Here is a 19,023-nt window from a genome sequence, read left to right as displayed (position 1 = left end):
ATTTAAAATTATAAGGTTGTACATTTTTATCTTGAGATAGACTTGGCCCCTATAGTGATGAACACCATATAAATGCCTATGGAAAAAATACAAATCAGAACACAATGTCCAATATCTGGGGGAAAAACAAGGCCGGGGACAATACTTGACATTTGTGAGGACTTGATATAGAAAAAAGGAATCATGAACTTTGGTTTGACATCTATTTTTTTTTTTTTTTTTTTTGGTGTGTGGGAGTTGTAAAGCAGTACTGAGGTGTATGCGTCAGTCATTTCGTTAAAGATAAAACATCATTACTGTATAGCTAAGCCTTTTATTTGTTTGACAGAAAAGATATTGTGTATTGCCACCATTCATGGACTGCATAAACAACTTCTTTTTGGTAGTTGTATATTTTATTTTGAACTAGAGATCTAAAGGGCTGTGCTCCAAAATGAAGTTGGTCATTTCAGGCAGCTGCGCGATTTTATTATCGCATTAAGCGGGAGTAGGGGGTGATACTTGAAGCTGGCAGCTAAGTATCACGTTGTTTAAAGCCGCATGGTAGGAGTGTGTATTTATTTCTTTATTATTAGATTAATTTCAATCAAATCAATTTTAAAAGGTGCCTTGCTTAGCAGATATAGCTTTAGTCTCTTATGAAAAAGGGGAGTGGGGGTTGGAGAGGATTTTAACAAAATGGCTTACTGGTTGAATAACCACAAAAAAATCCTTGTATAGAAATGTCTCTAATGTGACACCAGAGAGGCGTCTCTCTCTTATCCATCCTTGGAACAAATGCTCTGTGTGTGCTTTCCTCCACCCCTCTATTTTTTTAATCTGCATTTTTTCCCACCCCCTGTGTTTTGATCTGCATTTGTAGATGTAAGGAGGTTTGTTTCATTAATATTCCTGGCTGCAGCTCTAGGATGTGAGCCGCTGATCACTCCCAGGGATGCTTTGCCTCTGTAATATCTTGTTTGCAGATGCATTTTCTAGCTGACCACGCTATTACAGAGCTGCCATCAATCACACAGCTCGGTTCCGGCTGGGCTGAGTGGGGAGGAGGGAAAGCATCAGCCAGAAGGAGAGTGGAGGTGTGTGCTTGCGCGGGTATATGGCCAAAGATGTATGGAGAGCAGCACAAGTAGCATGGAGAACTGAGTCGTGAGTGTGTGTGTGTGTGTGTGTGTAAGAGAGAGAGCGGGGCAGGCCGATAGGGTGGCCAGGAAGAGGACAGGCACCGCTACCAAAGACAGAACAGAGAGCAGAGTCTGTGTATTGAAGTGTTAGGCATCAAGCATCAAACATTGCCTGAGACTGGAATGTGTGTGTGTTCAGCCTGTTTCGTGGTATAATTTGCACTGGAGGGATAAGCAGCAGAGGCAGCCTGAACCTGCTCCCTGTGTGCCTGTGCCTGTGCCTGGCCAGAGCTGCTGCTGCCGGACTCCGCTCCGGGTTTTCTTCTCCACCGCCTGTTGTCTTTTGGAGGCTGTGCTTCTGTCTTTTTTTTCCCTCCTCCTGCTGTCTGGGTTAAAGAAAAGAGACTGGGTCACAGAGGCATGTGGAAGTGTCTGCAGCCGAACAGCTGAGGACTCTGAGCCTGCGAGAGGGGGAGCAGCAGTACAGTGTGCATGTGCTGAGGGGAGCCAACTGCAGCAAGCCAGGGGGTTCTGGCTGTGCACCCAGGGCGGGCAGGCTCCAACTCGGGCAATGTTGCTCTCTCCTCCGCTTGGCCCAGCTACTCTGCAGTAAAGAGGGGGCCTCCTTTTGTTCACCAAGTGCATTTCTCCTCCCCCCCCCCGCCTTCCTCCTTTCCCTCCCTATCTTCCCCCTTTCCTACCTGCCTTCCTTCCCTCCCTCTTCTCCCCTATGGGCCTTGCATGGTCCTGCATGTTGTTGGACACCGCAGCAGCCCCAGTCCTGCAGGCTCCGGAGAAGAAACACAAAGTCCGCAGGGGTCAGTCTGTAGCTGCTGCTAGGATTGCAGACAAGTTTTGTTTGTCCGGCTCCTCCAGGAACTGCAAAGCTTAAAAGCCCAAGGCTGGCTGGGTGAGTGTGCAGTACAAAGGAGGCGGGGGGAGTAGGCTGTTGTGTGTGGCTGCTGAGATGGACAGGAACCTTGCACCCTGTCCTGGCTGAAGTCCTTGGATGCTGGGGTTGCAGCTTTTGACTCCTGTAAGTGGGCTACGGTTGAAGAAAGTCAGACCTGCTGCAGGTCATGTTATGGGCGTGAGTCCAGACCGTGGGTTTACCCACTGGATTATTTACTACTTGACTCTGTAACTATAGTTAACGGTACATCAAAGGCACTACACAAAATGAAGTTATATGCTGAGGAGAATGTTGAGATGGTCACCCTACTCACCTTAAAATAGAATAATGATGATAAACCACTCTCGCTATATGACAGAAAACACCTGGATAGAGAAACTCTTGACTTTATTCATTTATTTTTACTTTCTTGGATATTCCAGATTTTCAAGGAAAGTTGAATCAACGTGGTATATGATGTGGTAGTTTTTACTGGCCCAGAATGCACGCTCAGAGTGCTTTAAGGCCACAGGTTCCCCTTTCTCAGGTGAATGTTTTGCTTTGCATGTCTTTAATCTAACAAAGTTAGCTAAACAGAGCAAACATTTTGATTCTAAACTATTTTATGCAAGTGAGAGTGAAGAATGAAGTTTCCTTGCTTGGCTGAAAATCCACTTCCATTCTACTTGCTAAGATGCAGGAGTGTCTTGGAATGCCCTTTAAATTTTAATTGGTACAGTGATTGGTGTAAGGTTCTTTTATAATGTTTGCTCAAATCCTGTTCTTAGATGAAGTGACAGGGAGACCTGCTTGACCACTTTTTGTTTCTTGAGAAAGAAACCAGCTCTACTTTGTTTTATAATCCGTTTTTAAGCTTGTCTTGAGTACATGTGGCATTACACTGCATGGGGTATTGTGTGGCTGGATGGCTTCCTTTCAGCCATATGGGGTTCTTTTTTTAATTGTACGTGAATGAAAATGGCAGTTGACAAGGAGACTAATTTTTTCATTTAAAATTAGTCAGATTTTTTTTAAAACACTTGTAAAATAAGTAAAAGTTGAGAACAGAAACGCGACCCTTAATCTGTGGAGTCTAGATTTAAATATTCTGCATTCTAGCGAAGGATTCCTTCTGGGAACTCAAAATTAAAGTAAATAGGATTTAAAACCCTACAGACAGGGCAGCGTTATTTCAGTGTAAAGCCATTGATCTGTGGGCAATTAGTTCCAGACTTGCAGCGCAATCTGCATTTTTGTCAGATTTTTGTTCTTAAAGGCACGTTTGAATAGCTATATTGCCTAGTAAAATAGCACAAGGCAGACATTTTAGATGCTTTACAGCAAGTTGAAGAATTGTGTGGGAGCAACATTTAAAAGCTTTTTTGTTTTTTTCCAACCCTGTAATTTAGTAGTGTTTAAACTATGCTATAAAGATCTCTGGAAGCAGTGAAAGGTGGTTTTGAGTCCAGCACACTGAAGTGCTTATTGTACTCTGGCAGGCTGGGTGCTTGGCAGCCAGTTTTTGAAATGTTATTTGATCTGGCTGCATGATAGAATTGACTAGGATTACACCATTTTTTTCCCCCTGTGGCTGTTGAAAGTGATGCATTAGCGAGTGCTGTTCAATAGCGTATTTTAAGACTTAAACTGCATGTATTCACTTTAAGCAGTTTCCAGTGAAAGGCAGTTTAGAATTTCTCTTGTCTTGTGGTTAGGATTTATGAATTGAGGCAAGGGTTGACGTAATCTGTCCCACTTCCTTTGTGTGTTTTTTATAGTAGACAGTGTTTTTTTCTTTTACTTTAAATAGCTGTGACTGTTTCTCAAATACTTGCATATCTTCTTTATGCTGTTGGCTTTAGTATAACTAGTCAACTTGTTCCTAAATTATCCATCTTTAAAGATACTGTTCTTTCAACTTTCACTGAAGTTCAGCAAATAGCTTGTATATTATGTGGACTAGTTTTTTATTTTAATTAATGTAACTATGTACAGCTGTTATGTCGGAATGCATTGACTTCCTTCTGCAGTGTAGAGTATCATACACTAGAGGTTGTAAAGAATTGCTTGGTGGATCCTCTAACTCCCTCCTTGCTCATTTTTATTCATGTGATGGGACAAGACAGTCTTTTGTTTCATAGTATCAGTAGCTAATAGCTCATTTGTGAGAGACCTTTTGTTTTGGTTTGGTGTGGTGGGGGAGGAAAGAAAACAAGAAGCCATGTATTAATAGACTTCTCATAAACCTGCCTGTTTTGGGGTCAAAGGGTTATGCTAGCTATTGTGTTGCTTACGAGCATGAAGAAGGAACTATGTATTTTTGTAATGACATAGAAGGTCAGTGGTTTTATATTGTGGATGAATTATTACTGAGGCAAATATTCTACATGTTAAAGAATCCTTTAAAGCCATATCTGTATAAAGATGGAGAATGCACTACCCTTAAAGGGGAGAGGCAGTATGCAGTTTGGATTAAAAGAGCCAAGTCCTCAACTGATATAAATTGTCACAGCTCCATGAACCCAATAGAGTTACCTTAGTTTACATCAGCTGTGGATCTGACTCGGTAACTTAATTTCATTATGGATTATGTTCAGGGTCTAAAGTGATTGCGTAGAGTTAGGTGTAGCATGATCTTGTGTGTAGAAACATCGTCTCCGTCTACTGTTAAATTACTTGCTTGGGTTCTTTTAGTAAATTTTAAATGGGGCAATGCAACAAGGAGATGAGGTTTCAGTCGTGCCTTAAATATGTTGCCCCTCACAGACAATGCATTGCTTCTTCAGTGAACCCAGTGTGTTTTTTTACTAAGGGCTTGTCTACACTTGAAATGCTACAGTGGCACAGCTGCAGCCGTGTCGCTGTAGCACTGCCGTGTAGGTATTACCTATGTCGATGGGAGGAGTTTTCCCACTGATTTTAGGTAATCCACTTCCCTTGAGAGTTGGTAGCTAAATCTACAGAAGAATTATATCAATCAAATGCTGTCTACACTTGGAGTTAGGTCGGTTTAACTATGCCATTAGGGATGTGGGTTTTTCACAACCCTGAGCAATGTAGCGAGGTTGACCTAACATTTTAGTATAGACCATCTTATTTTGGTTGGTCAGAGCACACATTAGTTCTTGTATTTGGCAGAAAGTTCGTGGAACTGAGAGCAGTTTGTGGTGATAAAGAGTATGTAGGCTGAATCGGAAGCAGGAAGAACAGTCAGTAAAAGCAAATGTGTGAAATCTGTTTATACATACATCTAATGTAGTGCCTTTATCTCAGACCCAATTAGTGATAGCAAATAGAGTGAAAATGCAGGTGATAGAGCTGAATGTGTAGTGAGACTATGGTCCATTAACATTTTGGAGAAATAATGAATGTTCATCAAAATACTAAGGGCTTTTACTCATGTGGTGTTCCTAATTTCCCTCCTGTTCACACATGCAATTTTCTCACCGATGTTTGGTGTTGTAAACCCTGTTCAGATGGCTTGTGTGACAGTGATGGTTCAGATACCTCAAGTGGAGGACAAAAGATTGAATCCCCCCCAAACAAGCAGTTAAAGCAACTGATTGTATACGGTACTATAAAAATATATCAAATCTTTTATGAACCCTTGTAATGTTCTGAACTTGGTTGCCATCATAAGATGTATATAGACTGTGCTTATGAATCTATATGTCTGTGTATGTAGAAAACTGTGTTCATAATCCCTACTACAACTACACCTCACACCAGGGCATTGAGTAGTTAGCAAGAACAGGCAACTCCAGCCAGGTATTCATGTGAAACCAACTTCAAGTAATGATCCACCGTTCTGCTCAGGAAAATACAGTGATGGACCAATAGAGTTAATGGAAAGACATTGAGATATCCCTGGCTATCAAGTCAAGAGGGAATTTCCCCACTTTGAATAAACGTAAGTCACCATGGACTGGGGGTGGGGTGGGGAGCCTTTTAAAAACAAGCTTGGAACTGATTTAAGCTTTTTAAATCTAGACATTGAGGGACAGCCTCCAATTATGAGGCTATCTGTGAAGGCTCAATCCCTCTCCTGTAGCTCAGGGGTATGCTGAGAAATTGACTTAAGGCAATAGATAATTTGCCTTAGAAAAGGGATTTTTATCTAATAAGAGAGCATAAAACCTGAGGCTGCGTTTTTGGGTTTCTCTGTAACCTGTATATATATATATATATTTTATTTCCCTTACTATTTTATTTTTGAATCTGATTTTTCTAGTAAAGAAACTTTTTTTTTTAAAATTTTTCCCGCAAGCAGGTCTCTGGTGTGTAAACTATGGAGGGTAGGGGCCCAAGTAGGCTGATACCTCAGGAGTGGGTTTCACATCTTTGCAGATGATAAACCAGAGGGAAACGGTCCAAGTCTCTGGTAAGTAAGTACTCGGGGAGGACTTATTTGGAGAGACTTGGGTCTAGAAGGGCCGTTGGTGTCACCTTGCAAGGAGTAACTAGCTTGCAAGAGTCAGGGTGAGATCTGGTGCTTGTAGGCTGGCTACTGGGGAATTGAACCATACATGCACAGCACAAAGGCCACTAAGATTTACAGAGCAGGTGGTGACAGGACCCCTTCCTGGTCTGGGTAGTCCCCAAAATGCCACAGTGGCGTAGTTGCTGCAGGAGTTGCACCCCAATATCAGCAAACTGAGGTGCGCACTCCAAACACTTGCTGAACGAACCCTAGCAGATTCAAAAGTGACAGAGCTAAGTACAAGCTTACAATTTATTATTTTCTGTTTATTTTGGGTTAGGGAAAATACAAGAAGGAAGGAGGAAAATGAGCTGGTTAATCACTGGACAAAATGGATAAAAATCAACTTGGGAGCTTGTATTTGGAATATTTCTAAGGGGAAATATTTGTATTCCCTAAAGGGAAATCAGTAGAGGATCTGAGAACTTTGCACATTGAGCCTTTTAAGCAGAAAGAGGAGGGTACAAGTGGAATTGACACAGTGTTGGGACACCAGCCAGGCCTTTATTCCCGGGAGGCAGTTGCTAAGGGCTTGGCTACATTAGACATTTCAAAGCGCTGCCCCGGCAGCGCTGCGGGAGCGCTGCCGCGGCAGCGCTTTGAAGTGTGAGTGTAGTCAAAGCCACAGCGCTGGGAGAGAGCTCTCCCAGCGCTGCTTGTAAACCACATCCCTTACGGGTGTAGCATGCAGCGCTGGGAGCCGCGTTCCCAGCGCTGCCGCCCTGATTACACTGACACTTTACAGCGCTGCATCTTGCAGCGCTCAGGGGGGTGTTTTTTCACACCCCAGTTGCAGCGCTGTAAAGTGCCAGTGTAGCCAAGGCCTAAGATAGAGCTGACCAAATTGCAGTTCCACAGGTAGCTCATCTGAGGCTATAGCAGTGGTTCTCAAACTTTTTTACTGGTGACCCCTTTCACATAGCAAGCCTCTGAGTGTGACCCCCCTTCCCCTTACTAATTAAAAACACTTCTTAATATATTTAACACTATTATAAATGCTAGAGGCAAAATGGGGTTTAGAGTGGAGGTTGACAGCTCGTGACCCCCTGGGTAATAACCTCGCGATCCCCTGAGGGGTCCCAACCCCCAGTTTGAGAATCCCTGGGCTATAGGCAAAATGTCCAATGAGGTTTTCAATAGGCTGGTAACATGCCTACTCTGCGAGGAGGCTGGCTAAATTATCTGAATGCTCATAGTTCTCCAGTTCCTTCTATGGGCCCAGAAGGACATACAAGTTCTCCCACAAATCACTGGGAAAGAATCAGTGTGTCTCAACTTACTGCAGCAAACGGACCTCGGAATATGCTCCCTAGAAGTCCCAGTCTCATAGGTGAGTACAGTACCAGGGATGACACAGTAACTCAGACATAGTTTTGTAGACCTTCAGTGAAGATGTACCCTTCGGACGATGAAGCACGAAAATGGATAGTTGCACAGAAGTTATAAGAAGTAAAATTAGTGAAACTTGTCATACCTGGGACATAAAACCCTATGTAGGGCCACTGTTGTTTAATCTTCAGCTCTGATGTGTATATATCCCAGGTAACCAGAGGTTGAACCAGGGTCTGTTATTTTCACCAGTATTCCATACAAGCAATAAAATGTATTGGTCTGTTTAAAAAATAAAATAATGTGGCCTGCATGTTTGATGAAGGATTTGTCAAAAGCCTCCAGATACAGATATGAACACTGTAAAAAGCATTATTTGCTCCTGACCTATCCAGTTATCTACTAACTTTAAAATGGGTGATAGAAGCAGCAGTGTTCTAAGTCTATAACTTGTTTTGAGCTCTGACAAGTTTTTTAAATAGTCCCTTACATGGTAAACTGCTCTTCATTAAATATTAGTTCAAAAGAATCTGATACCTTGGTAACAAGATGTTCAAGGCACTTAAGGTGCCCTTGTGTTGTGAAGTTATCCATTCTCAATAAGAACTTTTGCTTATATTTCCTAAACCCTGAATGGCTGCATTCTTGTTGAGTTTGTTTCATACTCTAGAAAACCTACATTCCAATCCCTCCCTCTTAGAAAAAACATAACCATCTTTCTCAAGTTAATTTATCCTTTCTTAAAAATCGTCAGCTGTTCAACAAGTTTTCTTCCTGCTTCTGAAACACCAAATATTGCTTGTTTGAAAGTCTTTCTAGGAATATACATATTCAAAATTCCATATAAAGTGTGTATGTATTATATATATTGCTATAGTGTCTGATCTGGAGTCTCACTAAGACTGCAACCATGTCACAGTGGAATAACCATGTTTTGAGGTTCTAATATTGTTCCCTGGCCAGCATGGATGAGACACCCCCTTGCCCCCCAAGAACTCTGCAAGCCACACTAGCCTATAGACAAACATTCTAGTATTTCCTGACATTTATGAAACATGCAACACTGTTTTATAACATGGATCTTAAGGCAAATATTGGTGCTAGTCAGGAAAACTGTTGGACTCATATGTGACATAGGGTATGGCTACACTTGAAATTTAAGTGTGTGTGTGGTCGGAGCGCCAGCGCTGGGAGACAACTCTCCCAGCGCTGCACGTAAACTACATCCTCTACGGGTGTAGCTTGCAGTGGCTCCCAGCGCCGCAGCACTGATTACACTGAGGCTTTACAGCGCTACATCTTGCAGTGCTCAGGGGGGTATTTTTTTTTCACACCCCTGAGTGCGAAAGTTGCAGCTCTGTAAAGTGCCAGTGTAGCCAAGCCCATACAAACATTAATGTGAACTGGATCTCATTTATCTTTGCCCTTGTATGTCTCTTTGAAATTTATCAGTGAGGCCTTGGCTACACTAGAAATTTCAAAGCGCTGTCGGGGCAGCGCTTTGAAGTGTGAGTGTGGTCAGAGCGGCAGCGCTGGGAGAGAGCTCTCCCAGCGCTGCACGTAAACCACATCCTTTACGGGTGTAGCGTGCAGCGCTGGGAGCCACGCTCCCAGCGCTGCCGCCCTGATTACACTGACGCTTTACAGCGCTGCATCTTGCAGCGCTCAGGGGGTGTTTTTTCACACCCCTGAGCGCGAAAGTTGCAGCGCTGTAAAGTGCCAATGTAGCGAAGCCCTGTATCCTTTTGTAACAGAGGTTGAATGATAGTAAATGTTAAGTTCTTACTGAAAGAGCTCCCAACAATTAGTATTTGTTCCCAAGTTTGCCTGAGGTAGCAGTTTGAGTTTTGACCTTTGAATGCAAAGCAAGAACAAGTAATGTTGAAAAATGTAAATGATTAAAACAAGCTGGGCTTCTTTTATGCAGCTCTGCCAACAAAAAGCCCTGGTGATGCACAAACATTTGGTTACTGGGATAAATAATATTTGACTATGATGTGTGAATTTTGTTTATTATAACTATACATTTCTCATATGACAGCAGAGTTAGAATTCTGGCTGTTCCTACTGTTAGCAAAAGCACGGGGGAAATGAGGGCTGTAAATTTCGCATTAGCAATGTGACGGCACAGTTCCTCAAGGGGGAAATAACAGGGCAAATTTCAGAGGAATGATTCAGTGCGATTAAACTCTTCTGTGAAAATGGATATAATTCAGAGGCAACAATCTAAAGTTCTACACAGCAAACCTGAACTGTGTTAATAGTTAGTTAGCTTCAGATTTTCATGTTCCTTTTTCAAAAGTAAGATAAGGTCTACTATGTTATGTGACAGGGAAGGGAAACACAAATTTTTCAAAACTAACTAATCCTAATCTAGGTCTGTTGCAGCATTTCTACCTAGTAGTGCAGAGCTTTGTTTTAAATTAGTCTGTTTACAGATTTATATCCTTTACTAAAACAACAAAAAGACAGCCCTAGTTTGGCATAGTGATTACTTTGTAAAACAGACCCTTTTTTTTTTTTTTTGTCAAGATCAGAAGTAAAGTTGTAGTTTTTCATAAATATTACATGTTATATAGCAGCACCTGACTTCTGGAAAATTGAATACTCTGCAAGAATGTTAAAAATGAAGGCATTGTTAGAGTTTATAACACCAAATAAGTGGTATTTTTTCCCCCCTCTTGTGTGGATGGTTTTGGCCTTTGGTTTGAGGGGTGTATTTTAGCCACTAAATTAAACATTGTCTCTCCCATGATTCATCTAGCTGGTGAAATGATAACAGCCAAAGGTTACTACATCTGGTATTGAAGTTGTGTCTGTGGATTCTTTTGTTCCTGATTAGATTAGGGGACTGAAACCTCCCTAATCAGTTCTAGGAAAATTATATATTTACTTAAAATAGGATGAGCATGTTACTTCCTTTGACCCTGAGAAAGTTCACAGCTTCTTTGTTGTTGTCAGCTCATCTTTTTTCATAGGTACTGTCACTTTGAAAAGTGTAGAAACCCAGCAGAGAGTAGATATTCCCCTCAAGCGCATGTTGGACCTGAGAACTCCTTTATTTGTATTTATCCACAGTGTGAAGATTTTTGGTTTTAGTCTATGACTGATGACTAAGAGTTTCCGCAGCAGGTGGTTGTATTACAGTATAAAAGTATTACAGTATAAAAGTGATTGAGCCAAATTGCAACGGGCTACAAACCTCAAGCATTTAAAAAAAAAACACAAAAAACAAACACAAAAAAACCCCTTTCCTTAAATCTGTTATAGTAACAATTCCCTGCAGAATTTACTTTTACAAACAGTCAAAACATACACTGTATTTGCTCCATTTCCTGTTGAAATCTAACAAAGGAGCCAAAAATCAGATTTCCCTTTCCTAATAATAAAGCTATTCCTTGGAGGGTAGAGTACGGAATAGATTTTTGTACAGCAGTTCCCACTGAATAATTGAATGCTTTTAGGTAATCTTTGGTGTGTGTGTTTGACTGTATATATGAGGAGGAATGTCTCTAAACTGCATGTTTAATATTAGAATATTGTAATTAGAGCTGACATACCCAGCCAGCCTATGTTTCTAGTTAATGATGTAAAGGAGTTAAGAGCGAGCACCCCAAGGTTATTGGATCATTTTAATTCTGATTACCCTTTTATGGTGTAATAAAGTAATTATGAATACTGTATGAAAAATTGTTGTATTGTTTCAGCACTCTACTGCTTTCTGTGGTTTTAAAAAGAAATTGCGTTCTCTTTTGCATTATTTTAGGTTTTATATATTCAAAGCATATATTATTTTCAGCCCCACAAGCTAAAGCACATTTAAAAAAGCCAAAACAAAAATTTTTTTAGGCTTCTTGGTTCCTGTTAATATTTCACGTTGTATCTGTTCTCTTCATAATAGTACATGCCACCGTTGCTAAGCGAATTTAAGTACATCCTGGTCTAAACTGAAAGAGTGCTCTTTCGTGAATGGATATAGTAGGGGTAGCTGTGCAGAATCAGTTGTTGGCAGGGAAATTCTTTGCAAATGCATACTGAAAAAACAGTGGCATCTGGAAACAGAGTGGGGGAAAAAGCTCTGATGCTCCACTGTTGAGAGTAACTTCTGTTTGTGATCAAGCCTGTGACAATCCGTTGGGAAACGTAAACTGAATTTGATTCATGCTTTTGATTTTTAAATGGAACTCAGCCTGTGTGGATTTTTGTCTGCAAAATCAGGTGCTTAGCTCTAACTATATGGTGGGATTTGTGTGCACAGCTATTTCTGGGTGCTAAAAGGCAGGTACAATAAATTGTGAACACAATAGCACCTGCACAAGAGACTGGCATTTGATCTTTCGGCCCTAAAGTTTTCTTCCAAGGGATATGAAGGCTTAATGCACAAGATGAGAATAAGTATTTAAGATGAAAGTAAATGTTTTTGGTTTTCTTAAAACATGTTGGTAATGACCAGTATAAATTATGGTAACAAAGCACAAATGCAAGAAGTTTGGGTTTGACTCTACACTAGTGAAGTTTAGCGAGTTGCTGTACAGCAATTGGTTGTCTTGTTACCTTTTTCGTTGTACAGAATCATCTTTGGCTACATGCTGCTTTTGTTTTCAGGACATGCTGTACTACCCAAAATGCCAAAGTTGACTGTAAATCTTATAGTTCTGTACGTTGTTTTCCTGTGGGAGTTCAACAATAGTTAAATTCAACAATACTTGTTAAAAACACCTGGTGTTTAAATAATACAATCAGCAGAGCCTTGCTCTATGTTGTACAACAGCTCTGTGGCCATTTTGAAGGTAGTTAGTGATAGTCTTGACTGGAGATTAGTTGTAATTCTGTACCAGGTTAGGAAGATACTAAAGCTTTGAAGTACTTAGCTCTTTCATACCTCTCATAATTGGTGCATTAGCAATATGTATAAGGGTATTTGTTCGCATTTTGTAGCTGAAAATCTTCGTCCTTGTCAGCACTCAGACTTGCATTAGTTTCACTAAACTGGTGCAAACTCCAATGTGGACATACTAGCTTAAAATTAAATGTATAGGAACAAACTGAACTGACATAAAGACAGGTCTAAATTGATTTTTAGGATGTCCATACACCAAGTTGCAACAACTTAACTGAATTGCTTTAAAAGAATAACTGGTTCAACTAATGCAACTTGGAGTGATCAGGTCTTAGCACATCCTTTTTTGTGTCGGCATTGTTTTGGTAGGGAATTGGGACTTTGGAAGAACTGCTGATACAAACACTTTCTGATGTACCCAGAAAATATTAAGCTAAATATGGGACTTCCCACAAGGTGCTTTGCATTGCAGTCATGGACACCACCTTTCAGCTCAAGAGAGTGCTGACCAGGCAAGACATGCTTCATAAACACTGGTGTCATTTTCTTCCAGTCTAACTTGTTAATGCAATGAATTTTGCATGTGGAATGCAGCCAGTAGTTGTTCGTCTTATGTTTGCTTTTATGAATCTTCTAGAGAATGCTAACTATTTGTCACAAACAGAGCAACAGTTAATCTTGTGCTGGATGGGTGGCCAAAGGAAATTTACCCCAGAATTATCTGATCAAGACATACTTTTATTTTTAGTTTTCTTAATGGCTTTTAAAGTGTGTGTGGTATATGTATTTAATAATCTTGTGGAACACATTACTGAACATTTGTAAACAAAGTGCTTAGTTGGGACTCAACACTGGAAATTTTGTATCTTGGAAATAATACCTACTCCTTACAATACTGCTATGTTGAGTTTTTCATTGGCAATCTGGATTATGCTGTGTATGGATTATTGCACAAATTCAACTGATTTGTGCAAAACCTTGTCAATGCCATAAAAAGGTTTTAGCTTGTACCTAGCTGTTCATGAACATTTCCAATGGAGTTAGAGCTTGGCATCCAGTGGCCATACCATCATATAATACTTTCCCTCATCCCTCTCTCTCCTCATCCCTGATGGTATTCAAATGCTATATGTTAAAATATTTATTTGATATTCTCTAAATTTAGTGTAGTTTCAAAGTGGGTTTTTGTGAAATATCTTCTTGTTCTTAGGAGAGATCACAATTTAGTATAAACTATTAATTAGCCAGAAATAATTCTCAACTGAATTTGTAGATATTTATCTAATGGGAGAGGTTACGTAACTGTTGGAAAAAACAGGCTAATCTGGGCAGTGCTGAGTAGATTTAATTGGGTCTTGATTGCTTGGATAACAGGAATTGGTGATTTTTGTCCTATAGCACATGGAGAGCAGTTCTAAAGACTTGAATTTGAGGTGGATTAGGTTACTGTGGTAAGAGAGAGTTTTGTGATTTTAAGCAAATACCTTGACATTTTTATGCTTGTTTTACCTTTAAAGCTTACATTTAACAAATGATTGCTTTCTCTGAAGTTTCAATCTTTGAAGATACTCTTGTACAAATTTAATAAATCATGTCATGTTATTTTAATAAAGTGCACAGTTTTTTTTACTGTCCTATGTAAGTACGAATGTAAGTATTTCAATTTGTGTATTTCAGCAAATAAAGAGCAGAAGAACAAAGTTTTTGCTCTGTGTATATTCACAGTGTGAAATAGGTCCATATTTTGTTTCTCATTTGGAGTTGTGTGTATAGTTCATGGTCCTTTTTGTGCTGACCTATTGTCAACCCAGAGCCTTATATATTGGACTGTTCATTCAATGACTTCCAATCTCTTAAAAGCATTTCACAGACCTGTTCACAATCCTTCATTGTTAAAAATCCATTTTGCAAACAGGACAGAGATTTCATGTTGTACTGCTGAGGGAATATTGTGCCTCTGCATGCGTGCAGAGTTCATGTCCCCTGCAGATTAATTGGCTTCCCTGGAGAAAAATGACTTCTGATGGGGAAACAAAGGGCAGCCGCAAGAATGGTCACACATCCTGCCCCAGCAGTGTGGGAACATTGTTTTGGATGCCTGGAGCAGCCAGCGGAAAGGTAAATCACCACTACAGGGGAGGGGGTGAGTGAGCAGGGCTGAGGATGCCCTGGCTGGTGGCTCCTACCCTGTGCCAGATTCAACTGCTATTCCCAGCTGGGCTGGAGGCAGGGGAGGACAGGACAACTTCTTTTCCTCCAAGGAGTGGCCAGGGCTGGGTCAGACCCACCCTCAGGAACTTCCCCTGGCTGCAGGAAGTTCTGCCCCCATTGTCGTGGAAGAAGGGTTCACTGTGGGGATCTGCTCCCCCATCTGTCCAACCCCTTGCATCCAGACCCCCCCATACCAAGACCAACCCCTTAGAGCCCCCACCCCACTCGAACGCCCAATCCGAGTCCCTCTCCCCTGCATCTGGACCTCCACCCCTACACGCAGACCAGCCCCTGCTGAGCCCCTCTGCACTTGAACCCTCACCTTACGAGCCCCAGTCCCTGCACCTGGACCACCCTGATGAGCCCCCTCACCTGGACGTCCACCCCACCAAGCCCCACTCCTCCACTGAGCCTCCCACACTGACCCCTCTGCCAAGCCCTGTCCCCCTCATCGCCACCTCTCCCTGGCTGAGTCCCAACCACCTTCACCTGGATCCCCCTTCAGAGTCCCATTTTCCTCTGTACACGGAACTCCCCAACAAGCCCCTGTGCATCCAGACCCCACCCCCACACACCTGGACTCGCTACTGAGCTGCCTGCACCCAGACTGTCCCACACAGAACCCTCTCACCCCACACCTGGATCCCCCCCACTAAGCCTCTTCACACTTGGATCCTGCCAGGCTGATCCTGTTTGCCCCACATCTGGATTGGGAACCAGAGTTGGGTGTATGAGGCTCTGTTGCTCTCTCCTTTGGTACTCTTGGCAAGGAGGCGCAGGGCCCTAGGGTGTTTCTGGGGCAAGCCCTGCATTGTGTCATGGTTGAGTGCAGCGTCACTGCCAAGTCCGTGTCTCTGGCAGGTTGGGGATGGCTGCAGAGTGGTCTCCCATCTCTGTGCAGCCAATGGCCCGTGCTCCCCACTGCCACGCTGGAGTCTCCACATTTTTTTCTTTTTAACAAATAAAATATGCAGAGTTTTGTAGAATTTTTAGGCACAGAATTCCCTCCGGAGTAATGTCTGATCTCACTTTACAGTTTGTGGGATTTTTTTTGAGAAATTGTCTGTTTTGAAACTGTTGAATGATTTCACTATGGTACATAGCTTCAGTGTTTCTACGTTTAATTGTCCTGGAACAGTAGCCTATAATTATGAAAGATGAGAGATATATTTCCTTCTAATTTATCATTTTATAGAATCATTTGTCTTTTAAAATTCTATTGTCTCTTACATATTTTGTGTGAATTTAGTGCCCAGTGAAATGAGGGATGAATAGCACTGGGTAAAACAAGGCATGGTACAGGCTCACAGTTAATTTCCGGAACACCTCCATCCTGTCCTGATTATTAGATTTAAGATTGGCTTGAGTAGAGGCTGCTCATTTTGTTCGCCAGCGTGGTGGTCTTGTGATGTAAGTGTCCACAGTGTACTTGAATTCGATGGCTGAACTCATTTTGCTTGTGGCTTAATAGTGATTTCTACCTACGTGTTCAAAAAACTAATGGTTTATGTGCCAGCTTTGCGAAGTATTGCACTGAGCGCCTCACTGGATCAGGCCTGAGTGCATTAACTAACCCACTATGCTACCTGAACCTGTTCAGCTAGTATGATCACATTACTAGAATTATTTATCCAAGTTTAATGGAGGGCTTATAACAGAAAATATGTTTAATGACTAAAGTGTGGCTCTGGAGGCTTAGTAGAGCACTTCCTATAACTACAGATTTAGGCCAAACTTACCACTTGAATCATTTTCTTAGGACTTATTTTCCTACCACATGACTAGACATTGTGAATTTATATATGAATTAGCAATGTCCTCTAGATGGTTAACAGGTTGTTAATGCTGCTGTCTGTGTTGCAGTTTTGGTACTACTAATATAGAAGATTACATACCTCATCACAAGCTACCGACTACACTACACTCAAATTTTTCTCTGGTCAGAGTAAATGGCCCAGTACAGTGATACAGTAGATTGAACCACCCCCTCGAATTTGCAGCGTAGAGACATGATTGACCAACTGAGGTTAATGTAGTACAAGTGTAGACACTGCATAACCTGTGTCAACCGTAGCAGTCCTCCAGCAGCTTGTCCCACACCGCCCCATTCCCTGTGACAGTGACTGCTCTGGTCGTAATTGTAAACTTCACTGCTCAGAGGCCACAGAGACCAGAAGCCAGTCCCGTTCTCCTTCGTGTGTGTCTGAAATGCCGCTTCCTGATTGCCCACCTTGGTGAGCATACCTAGCAGCTCACCTTTGTTTTGTGCAACTGCCCAACTGATCATGCCAGCTTCATGCATGCAGACAAGTACTGGATATGCTCTTGGTTGGAGTAGACAGGGAATTATTGGATCTCCTGGGCCCGTGGGGAGACTATGCTGTGCAAGCACAGCTACAGACCAGAAGTAAAAACATGGCCATCTATGAGCAGACTGCGTGGGGGACGCAGACAAAGGGGTATGACGGGATCAGCAGCAGTACTGTGTGAAAGCGAAGGAACTTCTCCAAGCCTTACACAAGACTAGGGAGTGCAAAAATAGATCTGGTTCTTTGCCACAGACCTGCCATTTGTACACAGAACTATATGCCATGCTTGGTGGAGATCCATAGAGCACTGTGGATACCTTGGAGGAGCATGAGACAGAGACCCCTGCTGTGAACAGTGAGAAGGAAGGGGCAGATGTGGTAGGGGAATCCTGCCATACTCCAAGACAGGACCTGTTTGAGACTTTGTCACGATCTAGTCAGTTCCACCAGGCAAGCACAGATGAGCCTGATAAAAGGGGAAGGTAAGGTAAGTGTGTGCATGCACTTTTTCTTACAATCTTTATATTTAAAGATGGTGCCTGGCCCATCTCCAAGTTAACAAGACACGGGTATAGAACTTGTCATTGTACTACTTGTGGAAGATGAGGTAGGGGTACAGAGATAGAGTTGGCACCTGCTTTTCGTTGTCTGGTTTAGTTGGGAGGTGGGGGCCCACAGAACACTTTGATTATGTTCATTGGGATTTCCCTTGTATCCTCCTGAGAGATCTCTGTGAAACTTTAATGGCGATACTTTGCAATCCTTTCTCAAAGGTTTCTAGGGATAGCAGCCTGATTCCTTTTTCCACGGTAGGAGGTTTTTCCCATTCCATTCTGTAATGAGTTTGGCTAGCACTCTTAAAGTGAATAAGCTAGTGGCCTGTGGGCCCAGGCAGCGTTGTTCGCCAGTAGCAGCTGTGTTCTCTGTGCCTTGTGATGCTCAGGAATGAGATCAGCTAAAATCATCTCTGCCTTTAGAAGACGGTGCCAGTATTCAGTGATATTACCTGATGTCCGTACCCATGAAGTGTAGAGAGAAATTTTATAGCTTCATGCAACAGATTCCATTTCCTTGCCTCCTCCCAGTAGCCCATACTTACCATGGCTGGGGCTGGAGAGTGATGTTGTGCTGAAGTGCTCCAAAGGCAAAGTGTATATAAGCATTTCTTTTAAAAAATACTTATTGGAATAAGGGGAGGGAATATTGAAACTTTTTTCCTTTCTGTTGTGACTATAAATCCAATGTTATATCTATCTGTCTGTTTTTATCAGCAGCTTCTGGTGTCCCAGCCTTGAGGGGTGCCTCCTCCATGCTCACAGCAAGCCAGACTCTGATGAGAAGGAGAAAAAAAGAGGATGAGTGCGAACCTATTCTGTGAGATCCTGCAAGACAGTGCTGCATTGGTTCTTGATCAAAGGGCTTAGAGGGCCAATATGGTGAACAGCATGGAGAAGGAGGATAGGAAAAAAGCCTCAGAAATCCCAGCAAGACAAGGAGTGTGAAATGTACCAGGATGAACCCAAAGGCTGCAGAGCCTGATTGACCCACACCTACGAAATTCCTCCACTCGCCATCTTTTCTAGAGCATAGTTACCACTCCCTGTACCCCCACCATATCACATGGCATCCTGGGGCATATTATTATCCCTATCACTCCATGCTTGGGGAGGAGGGGCAGCAAGGAAATCCACAGCTTCACATACACCAACCATGGTTGTCCCTTGTCAGTGTATGTATGGCCACAAGAGATGACATTTGTTTACTCAAATGGACATAAATGTTTACTTCCTTTAAGTTTTCCCCTGTTATGTTAAAAATGTTTGTAACATTGCCTGTGTTTT

At 42.1% G+C, this 19,023-nt stretch overlaps 1 protein-coding gene across 1 annotated transcript in view; it reads left to right on the top strand.

Moving 5' to 3' along the window:
- The first annotated feature begins 1,492 nt into the window (after positions 1-1,492).
- LOC142045757 (arginine-glutamic acid dipeptide repeats protein-like) overlaps positions 1,493-19,023 on the top strand; it is a 256,334-nt gene continuing 238,803 nt past the window's right edge. The window contains exon 1 of the mRNA XM_075060204.1: positions 1,493-2,031. The gene's annotated coding sequence lies outside the window, so the exon portion shown is untranslated. The remainder of the gene's footprint in view (positions 2,032-19,023) is intronic.

Source organism: Chelonoidis abingdonii, chromosome 23 (genome assembly GCF_003597395.2).
Source record: "Chelonoidis abingdonii isolate Lonesome George chromosome 23, CheloAbing_2.0, whole genome shotgun sequence".
NCBI lineage: Eukaryota > Metazoa > Chordata > Testudines > Testudinidae > Chelonoidis > Chelonoidis abingdonii.
Note: the sequence above shows the minus strand (reverse complement) of the source record. Positions and strands in the feature narration are given on the sequence as shown.